This window comes from Catharus ustulatus, chromosome 14 (assembly GCF_009819885.2).
Source record: "Catharus ustulatus isolate bCatUst1 chromosome 14, bCatUst1.pri.v2, whole genome shotgun sequence".
Taxonomy (NCBI): Eukaryota; Metazoa; Chordata; class Aves; order Passeriformes; family Turdidae; genus Catharus; species Catharus ustulatus.
In genome coordinates, this window is record NC_046234.1 from 10,281,445 (window position 1) to 10,297,355 (window position 15,911).

At 36.3% G+C, this 15,911-nt stretch overlaps 1 protein-coding gene across 5 annotated transcripts in view; it reads left to right on the forward strand.

Moving 5' to 3' along the window:
* The window catches only part of TENM1 (teneurin transmembrane protein 1), an 817,608-nt gene that overhangs the window by 316,820 nt on the left and 484,877 nt on the right, over window positions 1–15,911 (forward strand). For all 5 annotated transcript variants that reach the window (XR_004419458.2, XM_033072762.2, XM_033072761.2 and 2 more), the window contains exon 4: window positions 13,394–13,498. The gene's annotated coding sequence lies outside the window, so the exon portion shown is untranslated. The remainder of the gene's footprint in view (window positions 1–13,393; window positions 13,499–15,911) is intronic.

Consider the following 15,911-nt stretch of genomic DNA (forward strand, 5'->3'; position numbering starts at 1 on the left):
GGCTTACATTTAGAAGTGTGCTATATTTCATCAGATCTTGAATGACTGACCTAGTACACTTTTCTACTGATGTTTAAAGAACAGCCTGAGCAATATTTCTGTCTGTAAGACACTAAAGTTCAGGAATGAGTGCATTCCTTTGCTTCCCAAGACACCTGTGCTAAGTAGATGACCTTTAGCTTGAGAAAAAAGAATGGCTGGACTCCCAGAGTATCTCACTGATGTCAGGTTTAGTCTTTCAGGACCACTAGCAGAAAATCATGCTGGTCTGTCACAGAACCTCTGTCACAGCACAGCTAGTCTGTATCTGGGCAAATAATTTGGCCATAAATAAGAAACTCAGTTTGGCTAGCCTAGTTCCATAAACAGGTCCCTGGGTGAACAAGGATAGGTTGGATTCAAACCTACACAGGGACCTCCAGCCAATCTTATTCAGCCCTAAATGCAGATGTGTCATTAGCCAGCGAGCTGGGCAGGGTTATGACCTCAGCCAAACACATGCGTAAGTCTGGGAAATTCAAACCCCCTATAAAAGGGGCAGCCATAAAAAACTCGGTGCTGTTTGTTGAGGATGCTCAGTGAATTTGTGTCATCTCTGTTTTCAACCATCATAACAGACTTTCACCCAAGGCATGCTGAGCAGCACATTTGGTCTCTGGCAGCAGTGAAGGCACGCATCCATATTAGCTGCTCTCTCCCTCTCTTACTGTTTTCCAAATAATCTGAAAGCAAGCGAATTGTGTTTGATACCAAAGCATGTTTCTACTCTGCTGGCATGAGTGTGAGTTTCCTCATTTTACTTCTTATCCTCTCTGAAGTTACAAACAAACTACTTTACAAAAAAATTACTAGGATCTAATACCAAATGCATCCCAGATATAACATTTATGAATAAAATACTGACTTTGTAAAGTTTTTGTTTTGTGAACCTTGATGATATAAGAACACATAACCTTTGGAATCTTCTTTTAAACCATAGGAATTGGGTAGGATTGCATTGTCTTCTCAGAATGCCTTTGTAACTGAAAGTAATCTGTCAAATGAGATTCAAGTTCTGTAAAAAAAAAAAAAAGAAATAAACAAAATCAACTTCAAACAGTTAGAAGTTCTTTTCTCAGCATGGTAGATGAATGCATGCACTTATCCATACAGCTGGTGCTTGAGAGTATAACCTGCTGAGGTGAGGGTCTGTTCATGTTTTAAGGAAACACAATTTCTCATCATAGCTGTGTTCCTATGGGATGTCTCGTATTTCTCATTCTTATTCTCTGTCAGATTTCAAAGACCAACAGGAAAAAAATGTTGCATTGTGTCTCGGTATTGCTTGTTCATAGTGGAGAGTCAGGAATGAATTGCAAAAGCAAGAAAACCTTTAAATAGACCATACAATATGTAGCTCAATTCCTCTCTCGAGATATCTCACTTCACTCAGTAGTATTTTCCACATTTCAGCCCTTCTCCTTAAACCAGACTTGGTGATTTCATGTTAAAGGAAGGTAATTCAGTGGCATATTGCCATCCAAAGTAATGTTTTCAGTCTTGCACCTTGGTGCTCCTCGTAGTTTTCTTTTTTTTGATATTGGTAGCATGACTGATCCAATGGAAAAATAACCCTGAAAAAGATAATGTTTCATGTCAGGAACCAACTGACTCATCTCTCCAGAATACATGGATTGACAAGAACGAGCAGAATTGTCACCTTCAGCTTCAACTCAGTGTTAAACTGTCTTAGAAGCAACCTGGAAATGCACCTGCAGAAATAATGAGTCTCAAACATCACAGTGGATGTAAATTAAAAAAAAAAAAACAAAACTTATATTTTATATACTTCATTAAACTTATAAATAACCTGAGAAAATAATAAAAAAAAGTCAACTCCCTTTGTATAAGCACTTTAATAAAATAAAATATATGAGCCCCAGAAGTAGAAGTAGAGCAGTGGAGCTTTGCCACACTGAGGAATGCAAACCAAGGTTGGCTCGTGGCTGCTCTCTGGTCCTCCCCAAGATTAAATAAACTGGGGCATTACTGATGGACTGGCATGAAGAAAAAGTAGCATTAAAATCATTTGCTGTGTAAAAGGAGTTTAATTCTCCGACATCTTTAAGATACAATATTAATAATTTAGCTGAGTTTTAGTAGCCTTTTCAGCTGTAGCCCACTAATGACAAGCTTGCTTTCTAGTGTTTAATGCCTGCTGAGCAAGTGGTACTTTTAACAAAATACATTTGCTGCAGGCTCTTTGACATGGCTTCACACTGAGATAAACACAATTAGCATGAGCTATTTAAAATGCTTTTCTCTTGTGCTTGTTTATAATTGGTCTTTTAAGATCTATTTTTATTATTAATTTAAAGGAATGCGTAACAAATTCAATAGCACAGTGAGGGTGTGTTATTCAAGTGTTTTACTCTTGAGATATTCCTGGGTCATCCTATGTTTGTAATAGCACATTCATATACAAAGACTCAAAAACTGACCAGATTCTTCTTTCTTTTAACATGCTGTACCATGGAATGTGTTGTAGCAGACCATGGAGGATAATCCAAAGGAGTGCAGGCAGGCTAGCTTACATAGCATAAAAATTTCATTAGAAAGTATTTCCAGTGAATCCTCTTTTGTATAAAAAGTCTTATCTTTTCTCTATGTCATATCAAAATGTCTTTTAGTAAAAATAGTCTTGCAAAGAATGTCTGCTGAGGCGGGCTTACTGAATATTCATAACATCTGAGTGTGTGCTGAGACATTTTAGAATAAATATTTTTTTTTTAGGTTAAACTAGTTTGGAATATTATTGTTAATCTTCTTTACATCCTTTCAGGCAGTCCGTGTAAGGAAATTTTTTAATTAAGAAAGAGAAAGAAATGCTGTCCTCAGTGAGAGCCCACATGCCCACATTAAAATCAGTGGAAAACTTCTTCTGACTTAGCCAAGAGTGGATCTCCTCAGCATGGTTTTGGAGGAGTAAAGGGAAGAAAAGACATGCCTCAAAAAATGAAAAGTGTCTGTTAGAGCCCTCAAGGGCAAGGCTGTTGTATGATATGTTTTGTGCACTTCTTTCCAGGTTGCCACTTCTGCTGACTGATTGAAATCTCTCTACCCACTTTCTTGGCTTTTTTTAGGGTTTAGTCTGAAAACACGGCCCTCGTGGCAGCATCAAAAAGGAGACTGTTCCTTGCAGGTTCCTCAATCTGTGCACCTGGGCAGGTGACAACTGTAATTACTTTTTAATGGTTGGATTTGAAAGAGATAGTGGACTGATTTGTTAATAGACTGGTCTTCATCTTAATAAATAAGCATAAATTGAAGCCCTTAGTTTAGGAATTGAAGAACAGTAAATATTCTCTATTTGTTTATCACAACCTTTCTGCCCAATGGATCCTGCAGCTCTTTGTGGGCAGTTCTGATAAAGATCTGTTCCTGGATATGAGTAAAATGCTCAGTCTGACAAATCACACACATGTTGGTTGACTCTCTAGGGGTTGAGCACTGCCCTTAAGAGCATATGTCTGAGTATCAGGACTAGTTCAGAGACTGAGGCCTTCAAGACAGAGGGACTTGTCCCATTCTTGAGAAAAAACCACTGTGATTATTTGGCAGATTGTGCAGCGTGGCAGGAGGGCTGACAGGCCCTGGGAAGCTGCAAGCTGGAAGGCTTTTAGGAAAAAGCCCTGCAAACTGTTGGGACTGTTGTGATGGATAAAACTTTAAAGGGTTCACCAAGGGCACACCAGTGCAGAGGTTAAATCCACAGCCATCACAGCTTTCCGGCTGCTTCACGGCTGGCGGCAGTATCCCAAATTATGCTTCCCTAAAGAGGCTTTCAGAACACTATGGATTTCCCCATAAATCAGACCAGGCCATACTTAATACCCACAAGGCATGACAAATGATGGATACATGGCTTAGTTTTTCTTTGAATGTTATCTCTTCTGTCCTTTGTTGTAACTGAATTTGTTGGCATTTGTTTGGACTATCCCAGTAGAACCTGTGACTCAGGAATGAAAATAGTGTATTCTGGAGAGTACGTAAATGGTAGAAGCCACTGAGAATGGCTGGAGTGCAAAAAATGCGCAAAGGAAAGGATACCCCACCTTCCCTCAGTGCATGGACTCCGAAAAGATAGAAATCAGTTTGGTTAGAAACATTTTGTTTCATTTGTCACACAGCAGTTTTTCACTACCAGGACTCCATCCACTGTCTTATTCTGGGTCATGACCGCTGAGTCCTCTGTGCTATGAAAGTACCTACATCTAAATCCCTTGCTTTGAACCCTGAAATTATTTTGATGCATGCCTGCTTCTATCTCTGCTTTCATCTAGTTTTTTGAATGTGAAAAACACATGGCTGAAACATCTCAACTACTGAATGATGTCATTACTTGGTTAATTTTAGTGACTGAATTTTGGAGGTTCTATGATAACATATAGCACTCAGGGATATTTATCCTAGTAACCTTAAACATGTACTGTTTTTTACTCTCTCTAATATGTTGCTGAGATGACATTATTGGAACTGTGTCATTTGTCCAGACACTGAGTCTTGTGTGGAGAACATTGAGATTTCAGAAAAAAAAAGTCCTTTTAAAAAGAATTAGTTGGCATAACAAAGCAAAGTATTTGGAAACAAAACAAAACAATACAAAACAAAACAAAACAAACAAACAAAAAAAAAAAGGCATGTTTTGGAGTGTTATCTAACAACCAGAACCACTTTCTTTAAGAAATCTGGTTTCACTCTAGTCAGGCTACTGAAATCCTACTTTCATTTGAACTCACATGTCTGGGATGTCTGTAACATTTAAATATTTATTGCTTTGAAGGTTCACCAGGTCTGCAATAAGCACAGGGGGAAATAAATACATTATGAAAAGGGAGATTAGTTTTATCGCATAGTCTTCCATGGGGTAGCTGTTTATTTTCAGTGTTCATTTTCTTGGATCAGTCAGGTAGACAGCTGTTCTTTTAGGGCATTTTTGTTAATTTAAGTAACTTTTTTGAATTGCAAATCTACCACCAAATTCATTTCTAAAAATTCAGCCTCCAGCTCGTAATTATATAATAAAAAAATCTTTAGATCACTAATTCAAAAATATGTACTTGTCAGAGATATTTCAAACAAATGCAAAGCATATACACTCTGAGTCATCTTGATACATCAATGTCTATATGAAACTGAATATAAAATGTCCAGGCCTGCTAGATTTCTTAAATCAAAAATATAACGCACATTCTATGCATTCCCACAATTCCACAGCAAGCTTGAAATACTCATCTCATATTTGTAACTTCATAAATGCTTGTTATCATCAATAGGCTGGTGCAGGGATAGAAATATGAGAAGTGGTCAGACTGAAATTAATTTTTTTATTTTTTAAATTGCCTTGGATTTTCACCCTAGCCAAGAGGACTTGAGGAGAGTTATAGGACAGTGAAAGGGAAGGAGTACTGCAGAGGGGATGGGCACTTACCACACTGTACAGGGACAGGGCTTTTTGTGCACTGCACCTGTCAGGAACAACTACAGTGGAAAAGAACTTGACAGTCACCCATGGAACCCTCAGTCTTACAATAAACTTGGAGTCAGTGCATGATTATTCAGATGCACATTTTGTATTCACACTCTCAGACTTGTGCTATAAATATTTTGTCCCTTTCAATTCATGTGAAAACATAGCTCTCAGCTGCCATAGTTTTATGAGGGCATTACTGGAATGTTGCACTGAAATTAATTCTTTGTATTGCAAAGTGCTCAGCTACAGAAAGTGTAATATTATCACTCGAGTAGATGAATCATATTTGGTGGTGTAGGCACTTATGCTGAAATTGCCATCAGAAATTTATTGATTGACATATTTTGACCATTCCGGACCAAACTGTAGTCTACTAAAACTGCAAGTGCAAAATAATTTTTATTTCACTGTGAAAAAGAATTTGTTCCATCATGAATTGATTACTGACCTGGTTTGTTCTGAAATACCCTCACCTGGAGTGTCTGTTCCCAGCTCAGCCCATTCTGGAAGGCACAGTTTGGGGTAGGGATAAGACTAAGGGATGCTGGGGTTTAGAGGGGCAGATTTCGTGGTGTAATTACAACCATAGCAGGTGCAACATGAGGAACGTGAGCAGGAGAGAAGCCAGACATGGGTAGTGATGGTAAGCGTTCTCTGAGCTTCTGGTAAAGTGTCCCTCAGCAGCACTCTGAGTCTGAGCAGGGAATGGGGTTTTGTTTGCTCATTTTACAGGTTGTTTTCTCATTCAGAGCTGTTACTGGTGTATAAAGGAAGATTATATCCACTGAAATTTTGGAAGTTGGCAAGAAGAGCAGTTAGGTTTAAATCTAACAAATAGAAGTTTTGATTGTAAAAATAGAGAAGGAATAAGCTTTTAATATATCTGGTGAATGTAATTTCACCTCTTATGTAATGAATGAGCTTTCCGTATTTCTTTGTTAGGACTGAAAACTTTTAACAAGGTACACAAGCATTCACTTGGATACTTATCATTAATACATGTCTACCAATGCCAGTTGTTTTAATTTGAAAATACTTGACAGAGTACATCAGAGCAAGTGAAGATGTTATTGTGATGTAAGTACAAATGGTATTACACTCAATCAGTAGATTGTTGTACCCACAGTTAATTGTAAGATTGTGACTACTATATCTAAGTAATTAATATGCTAATTAGCTAGTTTAAAGATAAAGGGATATTAAAAGAATGCAATAAAGAGCTTGCATTTTTCTCTTTTGCTGTGCAAACACAGCTCCCTGCAATAACTTAATGAGGGAATTTCAAAGGAACAAAACTAACAACAAATGAATTAGAAGCTTAACCTAGCAATTACATGGTATTGCTGAGACCTTTTGGGTAGGGACATGCAAAAATACCTGTTTAGATTGTCATAACAGCAAATAACAGAGAGAGTGGAAATACTAAGAAAATCTGTTTATTTGTTAGAAATTTATTTTTTTAAGCAACCTAAGAAAAATTTGAATTAAAGAGTTATTATTGAAAGAAATTGTTTATTGATAGCAATAAGATTGAAAATATTTCTAAGGTAGAAGGATTTAAGCTCTTTGAGGGAAGAAAGCACAAATAGAAAGTGCCACTCTTTTTTTCTTTCAGACAGCCTTTAATACACTGGTAGAAAAGGGATTGGTGTTCAAAACCCACAACCTATTTTTGTTCAGCATCCTGAATTTTTAATCTGTTCCAAGGGCCAGATTTTGGTCTGGCCCACAAGATTAATATAAAATCTTAAGCGTGGTAATGTGGCCCTGCAAGAGGAAAGATTCTTAAGCACAATGAAAATGTGCCTTAAACTGAGCCTGAGCACCCATTACAGGCTAAAATATGGTGTAGAAGATTTCAGAACAAATTAAGGGAGGCCTTTCAAGAGACAGGGTAAGAGAGAAGAAAGTGTAAGAAATCAAGATTTTTTTGGTTGAAAAAATGCTTTCAGAGCTTTCACTGCTTTGCAAGTGTTAAATCTCTTGTCTCTAAACCCTTTTTCTCAGATGGAGAAAACCTGTGTTTGAAGCCTTCTCTTCTCTCAGGAAGCCATGCAGATTTAAGCTTGTCACAATCATGACACTCTCCACACTACAAAATGCTACTTGAACTACTCTGTACAGTTTCATCCAACATCCATACTTCCATATTTGATAAAGACAAAACCACTATCTATAAATCAGTTGATTTTGTTACTAATGAGCTTGTTATTAACACAAAAGTACTGTTATAACTAATTTCAAAAGATACAAACATACAAAAGGAAGCATGCAATAAATCTTCTGTTTTCTTTTGTATTTTTATAAAAAATTCAACAGCAGCAAAAAAAAAAAGAACCTAGCAGCTGCTAAATGAAAGCCAAAAGTTGCCTTAAAAAACCAGTAAATACTATCAATTGTAGAACTTACTATGTGATGAGATTAAATATTAGAGTAGAACATCTTGGACTTTTGATTCAAATTTAAGCTTTATCACAATTAATATTAATGAGCAGCAAGGGTGATCTGTTCATGGTATCTCAGTATTGATAACTGAGCTGCATTTGCAAGAAGAGTGAGCATTGAAATAATCTGAATATCACACCTCCAAATGAAAGTGTCTCCTTCTGACTCTCAGCAATTGAGAGCAGGGATGTGTGTCTGAAAGGTGGAATTTTTTTTAAAGTGTTGTAATGATTTAGAATCCCTCTGGTACTCTGTGTCTAAAAGCTGTGCGATTCTATCCTCTGAATATTTAACTGTACTGAAGGCAACATCCTGAACATAGTTAACTTCAAGTGGATTAGGAAATCACATCACTAAACTAGTTCTAACACAGAGTTTGAATGCAGTGTTCTGATTTGATTGGTCTTTTAGTTTGTTAACTATAGTTAAAAAAATGTGTAAGATGCAATATATTTTTGGTCTTTTTGCTAAGGAATAGAGGTTTATGCCTCACATCTATCTGTTTTTTTCCCTGGTAACTTTGAAGCTATTTTGAAACACGTTTCATGAAGAGAGAGGACTTAGGCAGTGAGTTCCCACAATGTGACAATCCTCAAAGCAGTTGAGTTATCAGCCTTCAGAGGCTGGGTGGGGAGCCCCTATCAGCAGCCCTTTATCTGTTTCCAAGGAGGCTGTGGTGTGTGTGCTCCTTCCCAATCATCTCTTGCACCAGGAGAGAAACGAGATCAGTGTTCACACTTGGAAAGTTTAGTCGTGAACTACTTGGAAATTAAAAACTAGTCTCTGAACCAGACTTAATCAGTTTTCTGTTCAAGATATTTTGTGTTTCAAATACTGCAGTTCCATGCTGGGTCAATCTCATGACTTTCTAAAAATAAATTGTTGAAGATAACTTTGGATGAGATGAGAGTTGTATGTGTATAGACACACACACACATATATACATATATTGTAATGTGAGTTGCAGCTGGCTTTGTATCTCTGTACACAATTAACTAATTAACAATAGAACTGTCAAAAAGGAAATGAAGAGAATTTGCAGAAGTGGAACAGACTCTGAAGCTTAGGAAAGTATACATTTAATGAAATACATCCACTTAAAAGGCAGTGATACATAAAATGTAAAATAGTCCAGGTTATGAATCACAATAGCTTTGGATAAGCTCAGACCATTGTTACAGAGCTAAGTTACTATGGCCCAGATGTGGCACTGGATAGGACACAGCCTGGGGGAGAAGATTTCCTCTTTAATAAAGAATCATATTATATGTGGGGTTTTATATGGCGATATATATAGATAGACAGATAGATGTAGATATAGATAGATATAGGTTAGATAGATGATTAGATATAGATTATAGATAGATATAGTACAGATATAGATATAGATGATATAGATATAGATGATATAGATATAGATTATAGATAGATAGAGATAGATATAGATATAGATATAGATAGAGATAGAGATAGAGATGATAGAGATAGAGATAGAGATAGAGATAGAGATATAGATTAGATAGAGATAGAGATAGATATAGATATAGATTAGATATAGATAGATATAGATATAGATATATAGATATAGATAGATTAGATATAGATATAGATTAGATATAGGTAGAGATAGAGACATAGATATAGATAGATACAGATATAGATAGATATAGATATAGATACAGATATAAATATAGATTAGATATTGATAGAGATATAGAGATATTGATATTGATATAGATATAGATATTGATAGAGATAGAGATAGAGATAGAGATAGATAGATATAGATATAGATATAGATAGATAGATATAGATGATATAGATAAAGATATACATAGATAGATATAGATAGATGATAGATGATATAGATATAGATAGAGATATAGATAGAGATAGAGATAGATGTAGATTAGAGATAGAGATAGATGGATAGATATATAGATAGATAGATGATATAGATGACATAGATATAGATAGATAGATATAGATATAGAAGTTTTCTTTATCATTCAATAGTATCAGTTTAAAATGGATACATTTTTAAGCTTTGGCCTAATATTATTATAAAAAATGAAACTCTGGTTAAACTTTGTGGCATTTTTATGTCACCCACAGGGTCTCTCTGGTTTGGGGTTTGTATCTAAATCACCAGGTATTAAAATGCATCTTCTGTATTATTTCAGTTATATTTGTGAATGGCTGGCATGTTTTAAGTGAAAGACCTGCTGTCCCCAGTGGTGGTTAAAGTCAGAGCTGTTGTCTTTGAATTATTTTATTTCATGAGCTTTTAATCATACCCCAAGGACATGTCAAGCTCCTGCATGCTCTTTCTTTCACGTATATTCTTTCACAAACACAGGCTGTGGAGGAGATGCTGTCCTTTCTTCTCCTGTTCCACTCCAAGCACCTATTCATCATGGTAGAGTAAACTTATAAGAAATCTAGTATCATAGTAAATTGCAATTTGCTGAGGTGTGGCACACTTTCAAAGGTTCAGATTTTTGGTGGTTTTAATATAAAAGCAGTACAGAATGTGTTTACAGTATCAGTAATCAATCAGTGCATCACTCTCTAAATAAATACTCAGTTTGTTAATTAGATGGAGTTAGTTGCCCTGAAAATTATCTTTGTGACTTTTCTGTGAATGTAAATTAATTTGAAGACATTGTGAGATTTGTTCACCTCTTTATTGAATTTTCTATGCCTGAAGCACCAATAAGTATATTTGTAGTAAAGCTATTGAACAATTTTGTTGTTTTGGTTTTTTTTTTTTCAATTATTGTTCTCATGGATCCCAACTGGTGTGTTCCTGTGTCTCATATATAGCGCAGCATCTGAATGTCCCAAGGGTTCACATCTTTTCAGAGGGGACCTAACAGCTGGTCTATCCTGCTTTTACTTCTCAGGATAAGATATTGTCCTGTTTCTGGCAGGTTTTGCTACAAAAGTGTAATGATGTCTATTGTGTTTGTTGTTATTTTTGTATTTGTTATTTTATAGCTTCATAGGTAAATAAATATTAGATGGGGACTCAGTATCTGAGTGTCATTTAGAACACCAGGCTCTAAAATTGCCTCCTGTTAAACTTCAGTAATATCTTTGAATGGCTATGTATTAAATGACTGACTCAAATGTTTCTCTGGGCTAAAGGGAGCAGTGCTACTTAGAGAGCTTGCAGCTTGCAAGGCATTTATGAAATGAACACCAGGAAGCACAGTAGTTGTATTTAAAATTATTTATTGATGGAGAAGTAAGTGAAAGAGTGATATTTGGACCAAGAATTGTTTTTAGGTAGAAATAGCCTGTTTTCCCCTCAAGCTCATTTCTGAATTACAGGAGAAAAGACAGCCATAACCCTCTAAAAATATCTGAGACTGAATTGCCAGTGCTGAGCATTGTTGCTTTCTGTCTGTAGTACTTTAGAAAACCACTGATATGTCCTTAGCTGAATGTTAGGTCTTCAGCTGTGTAGCTGACAGGATAGCCTGCTTCTACTTTCCGTTCCAAAATTCCCAGCACTCATGCCAGCCTTTATTTAGCTGCCTTAATAAAGTGCCTAAGTGCCTTTAGCTGCACTTTATAGAGTGACATCTTCTGTCCCCTCTGCACTACTTTGCAGGCTGAGTCAAGATGGACACAGCTGGCTGCTGGTGTAAAGGTCTTGCTGACAGGAGCCACTAGAAAGAGTGGGGGGCAAGCAGGATGCAGACACTGAGCAGAGGGACTGAGCTCAGATTTGCCTGACTGAGGTGGGTACCAGCCCTGCCTCATCAGCTGCTCTGCTCTGCCTCTGGCACAGCCTCTCTGCACATCTGTGGCTGCAGTCCCCAGGCTTCTGGGAGAGCATAATGGGGCAGACGGGGACTATGCACAGAAATTTTGTCTTGTCATTGCAGGTTTTGTTGACACTGTCTCTATGCCATGCAAAGAATCTGCCTCTGCTTTCCCTCTATTGCAGCTTTCCAAGCAGACTGTCACATATGCATTGTTGTCCATTTAGCTAATCACTTCTGGAAAAGAAATGATGTACAAGATAATCTGAGCATGGACCATTTATATTATCATCATCTTGACCAGAGATTACCTCTTCATTATCAAAAATGCTTCTGATGCGATTCGTGGAGAGACATTTTAGTAAATTTGTTCTTCAGAAAAGAAACTTTAATGAAAAATATTGCTGTCATAGTCATAGACATGCTTAGTCTTTAAATCCCACATGGCATCCTGCAGTCCTCAATCAACATACAATAAAAAATAAGCTAAATACCCATACAAACTATTATCATGCAAGGAGCTTTTTTAAATACAATGTCTTACAGCAGTTTGAAATGCCACCTTCTGTACAGGCTTTAGATATATTTGCCATATTAAATAATAACTATATATGTAATTGAACACTCTTAATGATAACTTCTTGCCTACTACAGCATGTTTACTGAATTCTAGTAGCCTAGTGTGACTGAGGTCATGGTATATAAATCTGATTGTAATTCCAAATTAAACTTATATATACTTGTTGTGCAATAACAGCAAAGTAGGAAAATGAAACACAACCTCCTCCCCAATGTAGCTTTGAGAGCTTGGAAAATTATAACTCTGTTGGTCAGATTGGTTCCATGGGAAGTTATTCCTGGTCCATTGAAATAATTGTATTAATGCCACATAACTGTATAAGAGTCTGGTATTTTGAAATATAAAGCATAATTCTCTGACAAAAATATTAGAGATGTTCTGTGATGCACCTGAGATTTTTTGTACTGTATGTCTGAATAGATATTACTAATGCAGAAAAAAAGCAAGTTACTCATACTCTGGGTTACTTTATTTTGTTGGTTATTTGGTTGTCACTTGCCATATACTACAACTTATAACCTCTGACTCTAAAAAATGGCTTTATGATTTACATTTATGGCAGTTTTTATGTTTAGAGCCCTTTACAATCTTGAAAGAAATTAAATTTCTTTCAGTGTCTTTTGTGTTGAAGCATGAATTGTTTAGCATTATGACTTGGTTGCATTTGAGTGATATAGCTGTATAATGGTTGTACTCTGTCACACATTCATGGGGCAAAGAGTAGCATAAGAAAATGGTTTTTGAATGCTACACAATGGGAAGATTCTTAGGTTTTACTTTACTTTAGAAGAAAGTGATCCTTGAACTTAATGCTTAAATCAAGTAAATTCTGACATTACCAATCATTGGTGGACTACTTCTCCAGATGAAATCTAACCCCATCATCGCCTGTTAGCAACTGTGTACATCCCCCTGAAATCTTCTGTTAATGATTTTATTTCCAACATGCTTTGACTAACAGGTTGAATACCTGTTGAAATCAAATGTAAAGAAGCTGCCTAAAACAGGATTCATGAACTCACTCTGTCTGCTAGTAAAATTAAATTATTAATGGTTTAATTTCTTTTTTTTTTCTTTCCACAGGATTTGAGGTTCCAATTAAATCTGTGTTTGGGCCATTGCTTTGCCTGCCAGTGCTTAATCTTTTTTGAAAGCCTCATCACTTATCTAAAACAAAAGAAGAACGAGGTAAGGACAAAAAGTAATGAAATGCAGCATAGCACATCTGTCAAAGGAATGGAAAGTAGTTTTTTAAAAAATCTAGGATCAATGGCATTAAAAAAATTATTTGTTGAGCACTAAATGTGTTCATGTTAGGCATGTTAATTGTAAAGAATCTGTAAGAGCCATTATGTCCTTGCATACACTGAGGGTTTTGTTGTTTGTGTTTAAGAGACTTACTGTCGATGTAGCCACAGAATGCAAGTGACTGACAGGAATAGTTGCTAAGTGCACCTCTCTGTACTACCGAGTCCTCTGTAAGATTCTTTGACATCTTAATACTGAACTGTTGAATATAATTAACATTTCTGATGCAATTTAAAATTCACTTTTGGGTCAGTCTTGATTTATGTTCTTCAAATGTGCATAATGCAATCGTGGGTACTGTATTAAAAGATTTGAACTGTTTCAGCACTTAGAGCTGTACTGTCCTTTGTTATTGATGATAGATCTGTCTAAAATACCTGGAATTGACTTTTGCTATGTCAGTTAGGATTGCAAGAACATACAGCAAGGCAGGCATAACCAGAGGTGACAGAGACGAGTAGTAAAGGGATTTAACCTTGACAGGCTAGCTATGTAAGGCAGATATGGTTTGAAAAATGTAAGCCTTTCCTGAGCTGCAAAAGTACAGCCTGCAGTGGCTACCCCTGCAGCCACTGCTAACATGCACAAGAGACAATATTGGGGTCTCAGTTCTGATTGTTTTTTTTTTTTTGTCCACTCATTTTTTCTGCATTCCCAGATCCCTTTGCAGGGTCAAGTTCAAACTAATATTAGCTGGTGCAGAGCAGGCTCAGTGGCTCCTTAATATGTTTTCACCTCAGGGTCCTTATATGAAAACCAGAATGTTGGAAAGTTTGTTGGCCTCTCACCTTTTCAACATAAAATATCATGTATTTGGTTTGGGAGTGTTAACCACACATCTCCTCTAGGGTCTCTCTCAAGGATGCTATTTATAGTTTTGCTTCTCAAGCTGTGTAAAGGCTGTTATTAAGTAGCTGGGAAAAAATGTTTAATCATCAGATGGAAAGCCATAGGCTAGGCAGAAAATTGCCAGTGGTATTTGTCAGCAATAAGTAAAGCTGGGTTCAGTAGGTGTGTTTTTAAAGCACATTTGTTGCTGAGGAGAACTCTACCTCCACATCCAGAGCTGATGATGGAAATATCTCACTGACAGAAGCATTCCTGAAGTATTTCCTAGAATTTCTATCAGAAATTACTTTTACATGTTTTACATTGTTGGCTTTGCTATGTAAATCCAAATAACTTCCAGGTTTCTGAATCCTGTCTTGCTGTAACTGCATCTTGCAGCACAGTTGTCTTCTAGGTTGCCCGTCAGCAGCATCATGTCTGCTAAAATTTCTCATTGCGTTGGTCTCTGAGACTGAAAAAGATGATGAAACAGCAAACATTTGTATAATTTAATTTAAAAACTCCCTACAATTGCTTATGAAAGTAAGATGGGGAGCCTGTATAGGGTCGGTTACCAACAAGATCTATCTTTAAAATAAATTAATTAAGCTTTAATTTAACTACTCTTAACAAGAATAAAAAGCACACTTGATTTGTCTGTAGCGCTTCAACTTTCTTTCAATACCTCATAATTGCATTTCAAAGCTCTTCTTTCAATAGATGAACATCTCAAATTTATTTTTTAAAAGATTCTATTTTATTGTTTAAAAAAAATAAACTTTTTTACCTTCCAAACCTTCCTGCTTCTTCAAAACCCTGTTGGTGAGGCACATTAACAATTTAAAACAGATAATCTTAGTAATTATTAGCTTCTTATAAACATAATTATCTTATGATTAGTGCAGATGACATTAGAAAAACAATTTTACACTGAAATGGTGCCTAAAATGACTTGTGTGCTAGTTATGTATGCAGTTAATTGGGACCCCTACTGATACTGAAAACAGTTAGTTATGTTGTGGTTTGAAGCAAAATCAAGACTTAAAGGATTACAGTGTTATATCTGGGATGTCTGAGTGTCTCTATCCTCTAGTAATTTTTAACTCATTCACTGACATAAAGACTCTTTTAGCCCAATGACTGGTATTAAAATAAAGATGGAATTTTGAGGCAAAATTGTTCTTAACATTCTAGTGAAAATACAGCATTGCAGTCAATAAAAAGATATTGAAAATGCCCTGGTTAAGGCAAGGCGACTTTGTGAGCTTCTCTAAAAGATTCTACAACAGAAAGAGACCTAATTAATGCCCCAATTTTGGGAGAAGCATTTTAGTTGGAATCTGCACCTTTCCAACATAGGAAGGTCCACAGTGAAAATTTGTGAATGCAGGGAATTTCCAGGATTCTGCTTAGGGAATCAGACTGGTTTCCTCCTTGTGTGCTATGAATATCGCCCTCATGGTAA